Source organism: Salmo salar, chromosome ssa13, assembly GCF_905237065.1.
Source record: "Salmo salar chromosome ssa13, Ssal_v3.1, whole genome shotgun sequence".
In the NCBI taxonomy this organism is placed as follows: domain Eukaryota; kingdom Metazoa; phylum Chordata; class Actinopteri; order Salmoniformes; family Salmonidae; genus Salmo; species Salmo salar.
Genome location: NC_059454.1, coordinates 9508158 through 9524878, shown reverse-complemented (window position 1 = coordinate 9524878; position 16721 = coordinate 9508158). Strand labels below are relative to the sequence as shown.

The window sequence follows — 16721 nt, the reverse complement described above, 5'->3', positions numbered from 1 at the left end:
CATTCCAAAATTAAATCTAAAATCGGCTGTCTATTTCACAACAAAGCATCCTTCACTCATGCTGCCGAACATACCCTCGTAAAACTGACTATCCTACGGATCCTTGACTTCGGCGATGTCATTTACAAAATAGCCTCCAACACTCTACTCAGCAAATTGGATGTAGTCTATCACAGTGCCATCCATTTTGTCACCAAAGCCCCTTATACTATCCACCACTCCAGGTCTTCTATACGTCTTTGTAAAGCCCACCTTATCTCAGCTCACTGGTCACCATAGCAGCACCCACCCATAGCACGCACTCCAGCAGGTATATTTCACTGGTCACCCCCAAAGCCAATTCCTCTTTTGGCTGCCTTTCCTTCCAGTTCTATGCTGCCAATGACTGGAACGAATTGCAAAAATCACTGAGGCTGGAGACTCAAATCTCCCTCACTAACTTTAAGCATCAGCTGTCAGAGCAGCTCATAGATCTTTGCACCTGTACATAGCCCATCTGTAAATAGCCCATCTGTCACGAATTCCGCCGAAGTCGGTCCCTCTCCTTGTTCGGGCGGCATTCGGCGGTCAACGTCACCGGTATTCTAGCCATCGCCGCTCCACTTTTCATTTTCCATTTGTTTTGTCTTGTTTTCCTGCACAACTGGTTTACATCTCCTCAATATTACTATATGTATTTAGCCCTCTGTTCCCTCTATGTCTGTGTGGGGTATTGTTTATTGTCAAGGTTGACACGCTAATGGCTGGTTTGCGCCGTGTTTTGTTTTGTACCCGTCCTTTGTGGCAGCCGGTACTTTGTACTTGGTTTTCGTACTTTGTGCTGCCTCACTTGTTCTTTGGGCATTTGTTTTTGTGGCACGGTTGCGTTCTGTTCAAATGATTGCCTAAGTAAAATGCTTTGTGCTCTCATCTCTGCTCTCCTGCGCCTGACTTCCATGCACCAGCTACACCCACCGTTGACACCATCCAACTAACTCATCCCCATATTGCTATTTATTATTTTCCTTCTTTGCACCCCAGTATCTCTACTTGCACATTCATCTTCTGCACATCTATCACTCCAGTGTTTAACCTCTCTAGGGGGTGTGGGACGCTAGCGATCAGTTACTTTACCAACTTTATTATCCATAATGTAAATTTAATGCATAAACAGGCATGTTATCAACAAACGGATGCTTATCTGGCTCCAACTTCTGCTCCTCTGTGTGCAGCGATAGACCCTGCCGCAGCTGAACAGGAGGGGAGGGACTCAACTCTCTCACACTCTTGTTTGCTTTCTGTGCCTTCTGCCTTGATACATAACTGCTAATAAATCCAAAATAATGAAGTTGATATAGTTCACCACGTATATTTATCTGTTGAAATCAAATTATTTGTGGACATTAGTCAGGTGCATCCCTAGAAGAGACATGATTTGCTGGAATGATTTTTCAGAGAGTGATTGCAGAGTGAGGGGCAGTCATAGAAGCTGGATTTTCTCTCAGAACATTTTACATACTGATAGCTGACAGTGTGTAATGACAATTTCACCATATTGTTAAGTCTTACCTAGTGCATCTTTAACATGGAAGCTTACATAAATGAGATGATTTATATCCATCTTCGAAACTAAGGCCTGCATAAGTGTTTTCACATGGTGGACGTTGGCCTGCCCTGCTGATCCTGTGTAATATGTTCAGGTCAGTGACTAAACACATGTTTCTCTAGCTAGCTGCTGATCCTGTGTAATATGTTCAGGTCAGTGACTAAACACAGGTTTCTCTAGCTATTCATATTTATTGTTGCGTGTTCATGTTGTATTTATACTACACTGCTCAAAAAAATAAAGGGAACACTTAAACAACACATCCTAGATCTGAATGAAAGAAATAATCTTATTAAATACTTTTTTCTTTACATGGTTGAATGTGCTGACAACAAAATCACACAAAAATAATCATTGGAAATCCAATTTATCAACCCATGGAGGTCTGGATTTGGAGTCACACTCAAAATTAAAGTGGAAAACCACACTACAGGCTGATCCAACATTGATGTAATGTCCTTAAAACAAGTCAAAATGAGGCTCAGTAGTGTGTGGCCTCCATGTGCCTGTATGACCTCCCTACAACGCCTGGGCATGCTCCTGATGAGGTGGCGGATGGTCTCCTGAGGGATCTCCTCCCAGACCTGGACTAAAGCATCCGCCAACTCCTGGACAGTCTGTGGTGCAACGTGGCGTTGGTGGATGGACCGAGACATGATGTCCCAGATGTGCTCAATTGGATTCAGGTCTGGGGAACGGGCGGGCCAGTCCATAGCATCAATGCCTTCCTCTTGCAGGAACTGCTGACACACTCCAGCCACATGAGGTCTAGCATTGTCTTGCATTAGGAGGAACCCAGGGCCAACCGCACCAGCATATGGTCTCACAAGGGGTCTGAGGATCTCATCTCGGTACCTAATGGCAGTCAGGCTACCTCTGGCGAGCACATGGAGGGCTGTGCGGCCCCCCAAAGAAATGCCACCCCACACCATGACTGACCCACCGCCAAACCGGTCATGCTGGAGGATGTTGCAGGCAGCAGAACGTTCTCCACGGCGTCTCCAGACTCTGTCATGTCTGTCACATGTGCTCAGTGTGAACCTGCTTTCATCTGTGAAGAGCACAGGGCGCCAGTGGCGAATTTGCCAATCTTGGTGTTCTCTGGCAAATGCCAAACGTCCTGCACGGTGTTGGGCTGTAAGCACAACCCCCACCTGTGGACGTCAGGCCCTCATACCACCCTCATGGAGTCTGTTTCTGACCGTTTGAGCAGACACATGCACATTTGTGGCCTGCTGGAGGTCATTTTGCAGGGCTCTGGCAGTGCTCCTCCTGCTCCTCCTTGCACAAAGGCGGAGGTAGCGGTCCTGCTGCTGGGTTGTTGCCTTCCTACGGCCTCCTCCACGTCTCCTGATGTACTGGCCTGTCTTCTGGTAGCGCCTCCATGCTCTGGAGACTACGCTGACAGACACAGCAAACCTTCTTGCCACAGCTCGCATTGATGTGCCATCCTGGATGAGCTGCACTACCTGAGCCACTTGTGTGGGTTGTAGACTCCGTCTCATGCTACCACTAGAGTGAAAGCACCTCCAGCATTCAAAAGTGACCAAAACATCAGCCAGGAAGCATAGGAACTGAGAAGTGGTCTGTGGTCACCACCTGCTGAACCACTCCTTTATTGGGGGTGTCTTGCTTATTGCCTGTAATTTCCACCTGTTGTCTATTCCATTTGCACAACAGCATGTGAAATTTATTGTCAATCAGTGTTGCTTCCTAAGTGGACAGTTTGATTTCACAGAAGTGTGATTGACTTGGAGTTACATTGTGTTGTTTAAGTGTTCCCTTTATTTTTTTGAGCAGTATATATCACTGGGATTAATTTGACTCCGATATGCAGATGTTTATGACAGTATGATGTTTCGTTGTTCCTATATAGTAGATTGAGTCTAGTGCTTAATACCAAGCTTTCCTTTTCATCTTGATTTGACTAACACAGCTAGTACTTCATCTTGAAATGACAGATTCTAAATTATTAAACTGCAGGTAAAGGTGAACTGCACTGCAGCTCTAACATGTCTAGTGTCTAAAGCGTTTATGGGTGTCTGTCTACACTTTCTACCAGGCATTCTGGAGAAGAGCAGGCGCAACCTTGTGATCATAGATATTCATATTTAGGGTCTTAAAGTACATAGTTCAAGAATAGGGCAATACAATTTATGACTACACTACCAATGATGCAGCTGTTGCATTGCTTGCATACTACAGTATCTTCACATGCAGGTAAAATAAAATACTTTAGCATTCTTAAACCATTTAAAATTGAAGTAAAGTTTGTATCTACATTCAATAATCAAGTTTGAATTATTCAGTCATGTTTTAGGTGTTACTTGACTAAATCTGATGTTTGTTTTAATTGGACAGATACTTTAAAAGGTTGACAGACCCTGTTCTATATTAGACAGTGTCATAATATATTAATGCATACCTGTGAATACTGCAGCCTGTGTTAATGAATATTGTTATATATTAATTAATAATATATTACATTTCAAAGTGGCAACTTTGTTTGGAAAGGTGAGTTCCAGCACCATAACCATCGTCATATTCTGAAGTGGAATCTGTAACATTCATGATTCTTCGTAGTTATAGCAACATCAGAATTAATTTTAGAAGTGCATAGAGACTTGCTCACCAACACAACAATATGTTTACATACATCATTACACAAGTCAGCAAGTTGATCAGGAAGAAACAGCAGGAGGTAGAATGGGGAGGTGCTGAGAGTAGGCGAGGAACTCCAAGGCTTTGAATGTCTGAATCAGAGCTCCTTTGAGTTGGTTGCTTCTTAAATTGATCTGTACAAATTGGTATTTGAGGTTACGTGACGCACACACATGGCAACCACACTGCAGTTGATCGGTGGTGGAGGAGGCAGTTCATTTGAATTCCACGGCATGAAAAACGGTGCCACCCTCAAGAAGATCGGAGTGGCGGTGGAAGGCTGGCAGGTCAAAGCTGTGTGGACGGAGCTTACCGACGGGCGTGTTGCGACGTTTGGAGACGCGAACACTTTCAATTAGTTTGAGTTGTACCTTGGCGAGCGCATCACCAAGCTGTCTCTGTGGGGTAACCGCGCCGGCACACGTCTGGGTGCCATCAAGTTCACGACGAGTCAGAACCGGCAGTTCTTTGAAAAAATGACCAGCTGGGGACTGAAGACTGAGTACACCATCGATGTGGGGTCCGGAATCTGCCTGGGGCTGCAGGGCAGGTCTGGCTGGGACCTCGACAGCATGGGCTTCCTCTTCATCAACACCATCAAGTCGTCCGTGCTGACCGACATGGAGTATCCCACCCTGTCCCTCTTCAAACACCAGGTGAGCTCTTCTATAGATGTGTGTAGACGACTCAGGAAAACTCTACCGATGCTCTAACATTAACAGGGCTGTCCACTTTAAAACATATAATCCAATATGGGGGTTGACATTCATCAGGCATCTGTTTAATTGGCCTTGGTCAGTAAAATAGCCCCCACACCCTTTTTTCTTTTTAAACCTTTACACATATGCACCAGGTCAAGATAGCACACACACCTGTTATTATTATTGGCTTTCTAAAAATCTATTTATCAGTTCCTCACTGATTAGTTCTTAAATTGTCTTTGTCTTGTTTGAACAACTTGTATCTTTGTGTGATGATTTTAGGTGACCCCAGAATATGTGAAATCTGTGTCTCACCACAACGACACCTTGGTTCAAGAAAAGTCCATTACATACAGCAAGACCCTGACCAAGACTTCCTCCTGGTCCGTCAGCAACAAGATAGAATCCACCTTGAATGTGTCGGTCAAAGCGGGGATCCCGGATCTGGTTGAGGCGTCATCAGTGTTCAGCTTGACTGTGGGAGTGGAGCAATCCACCAGCCTGCACAAGACAGAGACCATAACAGAATCGGATACCATCAACGTGAAGATCCCGCCAGGGAAGACCATGGATGTTGAGATCACAGTGGGGAAAGCAAATATCGACCTTGACTACAGGGCCACAGTGAAAGTCACCTGCATGAATGGCAGTCAGCTGGTCTTCCCATCCAACGGCATCTACACTGGTGTGACTTACACTTCAGCGAGGGTATCCACAAAGGAGAGATGAGACAAGTGTGACTTCATGAATAATAAGCACAGTAACAGAATGTGACACCATTACTGATTATTTGTGTGGCTTCTCTGTTATTATGATCATCTTTGACTGATTCTAATTGAACCCAGTTGACCCAGTTTTTTTATTTGTCTCAGCAGAGGGTATAACAACAAGTGGGTCATTCCTACAATACGGTGCCTTTTGTGTCCAATGACATGTTTATAACACATTTTGTGTGAATTATTGAACAACATTAATTTAAAAATGTTTTGTTACATGTTTAGTCCCCCATTTACCATAAACATAATGTTACGTAACGATAATTAATTTTATAAAGAATTTGTCTTGTGTGTTTGCCATATCTCCAGTTAAATTCCCATTGGATATACTATTCATAAAATGTACAAATATTGTAATTATCATTACATTGAGTTCTCTTTCTAACAAATTGTTTATTATGATTAACACATGCAGTCACTGAAACACGCGCACATTCACGCTACACATCACATCTGTTAACAGAGTTGTATTGTGATTGCTAAATACTGCACAATTTAAACACTTGCCCCAATCCCCTAACCCAAAAGACGTGTAAATATTGGACTATACATTGTGTAGAATACAAGCAGCATCTCAGTTGCATATCAGTTACAACTAACAGCATTTTTGTTGTAATTCTAGTCACTATGGGGCAGCAGGTAGCCTAGTGGTTACAGAGTTGGGCCATTAACCGATAGGTTGCTAGATCAAATCCCTGAGATGACAAGGTATAAATCTGTTCTGCCCCTGAACAAGGCACTTAACCCACTGTTCCTAGGCTTGTCATAGCTGTTGAAGAGTGGGAAAACATTCCACAGGTCACAATCAACAGCCTGATCAACTCTATGTGAAGGAGATGCGTCGCACTACATGAGGCAAATGGTGGTCATATCAGATACTGACTGGTTTTCTGATCCACTCCCCTACCTTTTTTATTATGTGTCTTTGACCAACAGATGCATATCTGTATTCCCAGTCAAGTGAAATCTACAGATTTGCCTTTTCCCACATGTGTTATGTTGCAGCTGTAATGAATTCTCAGGGAGAAAAAGGTGTAGATTAGAGCGTGGCAGGTGTTTATTTCGCCTTCGCAGAAGGCAGGAATCGTGGTCGCAGGCAATGGTCATACACAGGTAGGCAAACAGGCAGGTGAATCAAAACTAGGATTGAAGGCTATAACAGGTTCTGACAAATGAGCTAGGAAAAGGCTTAGTAGAGTCAAAACGAACAATACCTCACAAAGGCACAAACAGAATGAACTTAACTAAATAAGGAGCTTATGAGACCAGGTGAGTAACGAACACAGGTGAAATCAATGAACAAAAAGGAAAGACAGGGTTACGTTCAAGAATACAAAGAAACAGGGCTACGTTCAAGAACACAATGTTGACTAAGAAAATAAATACAGAACTTTACAGCAGCCTTGTTCTAAAATGTATTCAATAATTATTTTCCCTCATCAAGAGGGCTATGGCTTACGAAACTTGGCATCGGAGTAGTAGGGATAGGCTGGCGGAGAACAATACCCCATAATACTCCACAATACCCCATAATGACAAAGCGAAAAAAGGTTTTTTGAAATGTTTGCAAATTTTAATAAAAATTATTATTAAAAATAAAAAACAGAAATAGCTAATTTATGTAAGTATTCAGACCCTTTGCTGTGTCGAAATTGAGCTCAGTTGCATCCTGTTTCCATCGATCATCCTTGACATGTTTCTACAACTTGGAGTCACCATGTGGGAAATTCAATTGATTGGACATGATGTGGAAAGGCATACACCTGTGTATACAAGGTCCCAGAGTTGACAATGCATGTCAGAGCAAAAACCAAGTCATGAGGTCAAAGGAATTGTCCGTAGACCCCCGAGACAGGATTGTGTCCAGGCACAGATCTGGAGAAGGGTACCAAAATATTTCTGCAACATTGAATGTCCCCAAGAACACAGTGGCCTCTTAAATGGAAGAAGTTTGGAACCCCCAAGACTCTACCAAGAGCTGGAAGCCAGGCCAAATTGAGCAATCAGGAGAGAAGGGCCTTGGTCAGAGAGGTGACAAGATTCTCTGGTCTGATGAAACCAAGATTGAACTCTTTGGCCTGAATGCCAAGCGTCACGTCTGGATAAAACCTGGCACCATCCCTACGGTGAAGCATGGTGGTGACAGCATCATTCTGTGGGAATATTTTTCAGCGGCAAGGACTAGGAGACTAGTCAGGATCGAGGGAAAGATGAACAGAGCAAAGTACAGAGAGATCCTTGATGAAAACCTGCTTGAGGATGCTCAGGACCTCAGACTGGGGCAAAGGTTCACATTCCAACAGTACAACAACCCTAAGCACACAGCCAAGACAAAGCTGGAGTGGCTTTTGGACAAGGCTCTGAATGTCCTTGAGTGGCCCAGTCAGAGCCTGGTCTTGAATTCGATTGAACATCTCTGGAGAGACCTGAAAATAGCTGTGTAGCGACTCTCCACATCCAACCTGACAGAGCTTGAGAAGAATGGGAGAAAATCCCCAAATGCTTGAGTGCCAGGCATGTAGCAAGAAGATTCGAGGCTGTAATCGCTGCCAAAGGTGCTTCAACATAGTTCTGAGTAAAGGGTCTGGATACTTATGTAAATGTGATATTCAGTTTTTTATAACATTTGCCAAAATTTCTCAAAAAACGTTTTTGCTTTGTCATTATGTGGTTTGTTTGTAAAAACATTAATTATTTAATCCATTTTAGAATAAGGTTGTAACGTAACGTAAAAAAGTCAAGGTGTCTGAATACTTTCCGAATGCACTGTATATTATCTATTGCGGGTGTGAAAAGTAACACATACACTGAGTGCACATAACATCAAGATCACCTGCTCTTTCCGTGACATAGAGTTATCAGGTGAATCCAGGTGAAAGCTATGGTCCCTTATTGATGTCACTTGTTAAATCCACTTCAATCACTGTAGATGAAGGGGAGACAGGCTAAAGAAGGATTTTTAAGCCTTGAGACAATTAAGACATGGATTTTGTATGTGTGCCATTCAGAGGGTGAATGGGCAAGACAAAAGATTTAAGTGGTATGGTAGTAGGTGCCAGGCGCACCGGTATGTGTCAAGAATTGCAACACATCTGGGTTTTTCATGCTCAACAGTTTCCCGTGTGTGTCAAGAATGGTCCACCATCCAAATGACATTGAGCCATCTTGACACAACTGTGGGAAGCATTGGAGTCAACATTAGCCAGCAACCCTATGGAACGCTTTTGAAACCTTGTAGACACCTTATGTTCTCATTTACAACTGCGACCTGGCCAAGATAAAGCAAAGCAGTGCGACAAAAACAACAACATGGGATAACATGGGATGGGATAAACACATGTACAGTAAATAACACAATAGAAAAATCAATGTACAGTGTGTGCAAACGTAGTAAGGTTAGGGAGGTAAGGCAATAAATAGGCCATAGTGGCAAACATTTGGAAATTAAACGCTGGAGTTAAAGATGTGCAGATGATGATGTGCAAGTAGAGATACTGGGGTGCAAAAGAGCAACAAAAAAAATAACAGTATGGGGATGAGGTAGTTGGGTGTGCTATTTACAGATGGGCTGTGTACAGGTACGGTGATCGGTAAACTGCTCTTACAGCTGATGCTTAACCTGTTATGGCTAGGGGGCAGTATTTTCACGCCTGGATAAAAAACGTACCCGATTTAATCTGGTTACCACTCCTACCCAGTAAGTAGAATATGCATATACTTATTACATATGGATAGAAAACACCCTAAAGTTTCTAAAACTGTTTGAATGGTGTCTGTGAGTATAACAGAACTCATTTGGCAGGCAAAAACCTGACAAGGTTTCAGGCAGGAAGTGGCCTGTCTGACAAGGTGTCGTTCTTCTTGTCTCTGTTTATTGAAGAGTGAGGATCTTAGCTGTCCCGTGACACTTCCTACGGCTGCCATAGGGTCTCAGAAGGCGGTAAAAAGCTGAATCGTGGCTTTGCAGGCTCTGGCTGAAAAAAAGTAGCGCGTTTGGGTAGTGGCTGGTTACAGTACTGTGAGACTCAGGATCGTGCCCGCGTCGACCGAAAGCTTTGTTTACTTTCCTCTGTTTACCGAAAAGGAGATTCCCGGTTGGAATATTATCGCTTTTTTACGAGAAAAATTGCATAAAAATGGATTTTAAACAGCGGTTGACATGCTTCGAAGTACGGTAATGGAATATTTAGATTTTCTTTGTCACGAATTGCGCCATGCGCACGACCCTGATTTACCATTTCAGATAGTGTCTGGGACGCACGAACAAAACGCCGCTATTCGGATATAACGATGGATTATTTTGGACCAAACCAACATTTGTTATTGAAGTAGCAGTCCTGGGAGTGCATTCTGACGAAGACAACAAAAGGTAATCAAACTTTTATAATAGTAAACCTGATATTGGTGAGTGCTAAACTTGCCGGGTGTCTAAATAGCGAGCCCGTGATGCCTGGGCTATGTACTTAGAATATTGCAAAATGTGCTTTCACCAAAAAGCTATTTTAAAATCGGACATATCGAGTGCATAGAGGAGGTCTGTATCTATAATTCTTAAAATAATTGTTATGCTTTTTGTGAACGTTTATTGTGAGTAATTTAGTAAAATGTTAGCGAATTCCCCGGAAGTTTGCTGGGGGTATGCTAGTTCTGAACGTCACATGCTAATGTAAAAAGCTGGTTTTTGATATAAATATGAACTTGATTGAACAAAACATGCATGTATTGTATAACATAATGTCCTAGGGTTGTCATCTGATGAAGATCATCAAAGGTGAGTGCTGCATTTAGCTGTGTTCTGGGTTTTGGTGACATTATATGCTGGCTTGAAAAATGGGTGTCTGATTATTTCTGGCTTGGTACTCTGCTGACATAATCTAATGTTTTGCTTTCGTTGTAAAGCCTTTTTGAAATCGGACAGTGTGGTTAGATTAACGAGAGTCTTGTCTTTAAATAGCTGTAAAATAGTAGTATGTTTGAGAAATTGAAGTAATAGGATTTTTATGGTTTTGAAAATCGCGCCACAGGCTGCCAGTGGCTGTTACGTAGGTGGGACGCAAGCGTCCCACCTAGCCCATAGAGGTTAAAAGAACTCTGACACACTGTAATCACACAGCCACAACTCAGAACCCAGCTCAGGAGAAAACAAAGCTAAGTGAATCATACTAAGTGACTTCGCCATATAAAATAATATGTTGTGAGAACTCTGCTTCTTCCAGAGAAGGAGAAAGAGGTTGTGGTAGTGAAGTGGTTGAATAAAAAATGTATTGTTTATAATTATGCTGCACATTGTAGAATAGAAAGCAGCTGCAAATGGGAAAATTGAGTTGGCCACCTTCTCTCTGCCTTGGAAAACGTTTCAGCAAACACATAATTCTAACCTCTAAGAGCTTGGACCGCTAAAAACTGTTCGTTTTGAAATGAAATATCTTTGTCAGCCTTCATTTATCATGGTGAAGTCACTTTTATGCTCATTCTCACTTGTTGAGTTCTGCGAGTGAGTGGCTTCCATGGCTGATTCGATTTAATTTGACTAGCCACCCCCCAGACCGCCATGGTTTGGTGGGCCATTCACCCCGACTTCCCCCCATCTCAATCTCTCCCTCTAGACTCTCTTCCCCCTGTTCTTTCAAAAGCTCTCTGTGTCACCAGACTGTTTAAAACAAACAGCGGCCCTATTTTGGTATCTAATCCATTAGTTTTCTGTTTCTTCTCTCCGGCCCTGGAGCACGCAGAGTATTAGGTGTCCATGGGATCCACAACTACTCTAACCCTCCCCTCCGTGACTGATTTTAGATTTCAAACACTGGATGACATCATATATGGTAGGCAAAGGACAGGCGGGCCGCTTGGGCTGGCCCGGAGGACAGGCGGGCCGCTCGGGCTGGCCCGGAGGACAGGCGGGCCGCTCGGGCTGGCCCGGAGGACAGGCGGGCCGCTCGGGCTGGCCCGGAGGACATGCGTGCCGCTCGGGCTGGCCCGGAGGACAGGCGGGCCGCTCTGGCGGCTCCGGGCAGTCGGGCCGCTCTGGCGGTTCCGGGCAGTCGGGCCGCTCTGGCGGCTCCGGGCAGTCTGGCCGCTCTGGCGGCTCCGGGCAGTCGGGCCGCTCTGGCGGCTCCGGGCAGTTGGGGCGCTCTGGCGGCTCCGGGCAGTCGGGCTGCTCTGGCGGCGCCTGACTGGCGGGCGGCTCTGGCGGCTCCTGACTGGCGGGCGGCTCTGGCGACTCCTGACTGGCGGGCGGCTCTGGCGACTCTTGACTGGCGGACAGCTCTGGCGACTCTTGACTGGCGGACAGCTCTGGCGACTCTTGACTGGCGGACAGCTCTGGCGACTCTTGACTGGCGGACAGCTCTGGCGACTCTTGACTGGCGGACAGCTCTGGCGACTCTTGACTGGCGGACAGCTCTGGCGACTCTTGACTGGCGGACAGCTCTGGCGACTCTTGACTGGCGGACAGCTCTGGCGACTCTTGACTGGCAGAAAGCTCTGGCGACTCTTGACTGGCGGACAGCTCTGGGGACTCTTGACTGGCGGACAGCTCTGGTGACTCTTGACTGGCGAGGCTGACGCACTAGACGCTTGATGCGTGGGGCTGGTACTGGACGTGCCAGCCTGGACGTGCCAGCCTCAGCGTAACATGGCGCCCTCCACCTCATACGCACCTCCTTGTAATCACGGGTAGCTGGCTTACGGCTCTTCCTTGGCCTGACCAAACTACCCGTGTGCCCCCCCCCAAAAAAATATTGGGGGTGCCTCTCCGGCTTCCTCGCCAGCCGTGTTCTAGCATAACGTTCGCGTTGGTTCCTCTGTCCAGCTGCCTCCACTCTCCTGAGTGCCTCCACCTGTTCCCATGGGAGGCGATCCCTTCTGGCCAGGATCTCTTCCCAAGTGTAGACTCCCTTGCCGTCCAGGACGTCCTCCCATGTCCATTCATCCACCCTGTTCTCCTGTGGCTTCCTCCTCTTCCGCTGCTTGGTCCTTTTGTGGTGGGTAGTTCTGACACAATCGTCGTCAAGAATGGACCAAGGCGCAGCAGGTATGTCTATACTCATGTTTTTTAATTTAAAAAAGGAGTAAAGTATCCACTGGACAAAAACAATAAAGACGACCACAACAGTCTTGCAGGCACATACAACGCAGTGCAAGGACAACTACCCACAATCCCAAAGAAAAACACACCCTTCTATATAGGACTCCCAATCAAAGGCAACTCAACACACCTGCCTTCAATTGGGAGTCCAATCCCCAACACAAACCCTTAACATACAAAAAACCTGCCACATCCTGACCAAAACTGATACAATACCTCCCTCTGCTGGTCAGGACGTGACACAATTATCCTCCCCCGGGACAATCAACAGGTTGGCGTGAACCACCACACAGTTAAAATATGGCGCTCTCAACCTCACCTCCATGTGCCTGTCATCATCTCCAACCATGAAACATGAAGATCACCACTAATTACAAGGACAAACAAAGTTAGTATTTATTTAGTATTTAGTATTTATTTAAGTATTTATTTAGCTTAACTTTAGTGTTAATTCATAAATATGATCACTTTGTATTTATACTTTTAATCAACAAATGCATGAATGGAAAGAGTAGAGCTGTAAACAAAAGGTTTTGCGCAAAACTAAACTAAATCAATTGGCATGCCTCATACATTTATTTTCCTTTTCACAGGTGAACAACAATGGAAATAGCTGAGAACTTTGCTACAGTTATCAAAGGTCTTCCACTGTAAATAAAATAAAATCAAATATATTTATATAGCCCTTCTTACATCAGCTGATATTTCAAAGTGCTGTACAGAAACCCAGCCTAAAACCCCAAACAGCAAGCAATGCAGGTGTAGAAGCACGGTGGCTAGGAAAAACTCCCTAGAAAGGCCAAAACCTAGGAAGAAACCTAGAGAGGAACCAGGCTATGAGGGGTGGCCAGTCCTCTTCTGGCTGTGCCGAGTGGAGATTATAACAGCACATGGCCAAGATGTTCAAATGTTCATAAATGACCAGCATGGTCAAATAATAATAATCATAGTAGTTGTCGAGGGTGCAACAAGTCAGCAACTCAAGAGTAAGTGTCAGTTGGCTTTTTCATAGCCGATCTTTGAGAGTATCTCTACCGCTCCTGCTGTCTCTAGAGAGATGAAAACAGCAGGTCTGGGACAGGTAGCACGTCCGGTGAACAGGTCAGGGTTCCATAGCCGCAGGCAGAACAGTTGAAACTGGAGCAGCAGCATGGCCAGGTGGACTGGGGACAGCAAGGAGTCATCATGCCAGGTAGTCCTGAGGCATGGTCCTAGGGCTCAGGTCCTCTGAGAGAGAGAAAGAAAGAGAGAAAGAGAGAATTAGAGAGAGCATATTTAAATTCACACAGGACACCGGATAAGACAAGAGAAATACTCCAGATGTAACAGACTGACCCTAGCCCCCCGACTCATAAACTACTGCAGCATAAATACTGGAGGCTGAGACAGGAGGGGTCAGGAGACACTGTGGCCCCATCCGATGAAACCCCCGGACAGGGCCAAACAGGCAGGATATAACCCCACCCACTTTGCCAAATCACAGCCCCCAAACAGTTTTAATCAGTGACTCATTGGACGTTTTTAACGTTAGAGATCAGCTCTGTGACAACGATTTTCAATGAAACATAGATAAAAGGAAAACATGAGTAAAATGTAATTTAAGTGCAGCTACAAGAGGATATAACCTACATACAAATAGGCTACACATAATATGGTCTATGAAAGACCTATGAAGTGTGACACCACCATCTAGTGGTCATCTAGCTACATCCACTAAGTAGAAACACCAAGAGTGAATAATTGATGTAAAACCAAAGTAACGATGCAAAATATTCTAAATGAAAGGGTTCTTTGTTTTAGGTCAGCAGGGAGTCGCCTAATACAGTACTATCATTTGACCTCTCTGAGAAAAAGCACACAGATTAACAATTCTATGCAATAACATTAATGTCCTGCCAAATTATTTCCGTAGGTGAACTGTGAATGTCCGAAAAAATATATTTGATCTGTAACCTGTAGGAAGTATGTGAAATATAGCCCATTACCTTTACCCTCTTATAATGATAATCTATTGTCTCTACTGTCAGGCCGAAGATAGTATTTAGTCTATATTCTTAGCCTGTTAGGGCTAGGGGGCAGTATTTGCACGGCTGGATAAAAAAAATGTACCCGATTTAATCTGGTTACTAATCCTACCCAGTAACTAGAATATGCATATACTTATTATATATGGATAGAAAACACTCTAAAGTTTCTAAAACTGTTTGAATGGTGTCTGTGAGTATAACAGAACTCATTTGGCAGGCAAAACCCTGAGACATTTTCTGACAGGAAGTGGATACCTGATGTGTTGTATTACCTTTAAACCTATGCCATTGAAAAACACAGGGGCTGAGGAATATTTTGGCACTTCCTATTGCTTCCACTAGATGTCACCAGCCTTTACAAAGTGTTTTGAGTCTTCTGGAGGGAGATCTGACCGAACAAGAGCCATGGAACGATGATGGCCCATTAGACACCTGGCGCGCGAGTTCATGTTGGGTACCCTCGTTCCAATACGTTATAAAAGAGAATGCATTCGTCCACCTTGAATATTATTCATGTTCTGGTTAAAAAAGGCCCTAATGATTTATGCTATACAACGTTTGACATGTTTGAACGAACGTAAATATATTTTTTCCCCTCGTTCATGAAGTGAAGTCCGGCGGGCTTAGATCATGTGCTAACAAGACGGAGATTTTTGGACATAAATGATGAGCTTTTTTGAACAAAACTACATTCGTTATGGACCTGTGATACCTGGAAGTGACATCTGATGAAGAGAATCAAAGGTAATGGATTATTTACATAGTATTTTCGATTTTAGATCTCCCCAACATGACGACTAGTCTGTATCGCAACGCGTATTTTTCTGGGCGCAGTGCTCAGATTATTGCAAAGTGTGATTTCCCAGTAAGGTTATTTTTAAATCTGGCAAGTTTATTGCGTTCAAGAGATGTAAATCTATAATTCTTTAAATGACAATATAATATTTTACCAATGTTTTCTAATTTTAATTATTTAATTTTTGGTGCTGACTTGACTGCCGGTTATTGGAGGGAAACGATTTCCTCAACATCAATGCCATAGTAAAACGCTGTTTTTGGATATAAATATGAACTTGATAGAACTAAAAATGCATGCATTGTCTAACATAATGTCCTAGGAGTGTCATCTGATGGAGATTGTAAAAGGTTAGTGCATCATTTTAGCTGGTTTTATGATTTTGGTGACCCTGTCTTTGAATTGACAAAACATTACACACAACTCTTGTAAATGTACTGTCCTAACATACTCTAAATTTATGCTTTCGCCGTAAAACCTTTTTGAAATCGTAAAACGTGGTTAGATTAAGGAGATGTTTATCTTTCAAAGGGTGTAAAATAGTTGTATGTTTGAAAAATTTGAATTTTGACATTTATTTGGATTCAAATTTGCCGCTCTTGAAATGCACCTGCTGTTGATGGAGTGCACCACGGGTGGGACGCCTGCGTCCCACCTAGCCCATAGAGGTTAATAGCTGTCTATTTACCACCACAAACCGATGCTGGCACTAACACGCACCAATGTGCTGTGTAAGGCCATAAGAAAACAGGAAAACGCTCATCCAGAGGCGGCGCTCCTAGTGGCCGGGGACTTCAATGCAGGAAAACTTAAATCCATTTTACCTCATTTCTACCAGCATGTTAAATGTGCAACCAGAGAAGAAAACTATGTGTGTGTTAGTGACTGCATGTGTGCTAACAAACACATTAGATTATTCTTATATTAAATAATAAATGAATTATGATTAACAATTAGTTAGAAAGAGAACAACTCAATGTAATGATAATTACAATAATTTGTGAATTATATGAATAGTATATCCAATGGAAGTTGAATAAACGTAACTGGGGATATGGCGAAAGGTTACTGAAACACAAGACAAATGG

The 16721-nt window shown here is 43.7% G+C and overlaps 1 pseudogene; it reads left to right on the top strand.

The window, feature by feature from the left end:
* Positions 1 to 4061: 4061 nt before the first annotated feature.
* Positions 4062 to 5977, top strand: LOC106597996 (aerolysin-like protein; annotated as a pseudogene).
* Positions 5978 to 16721: the final 10744 nt, after the last annotated feature.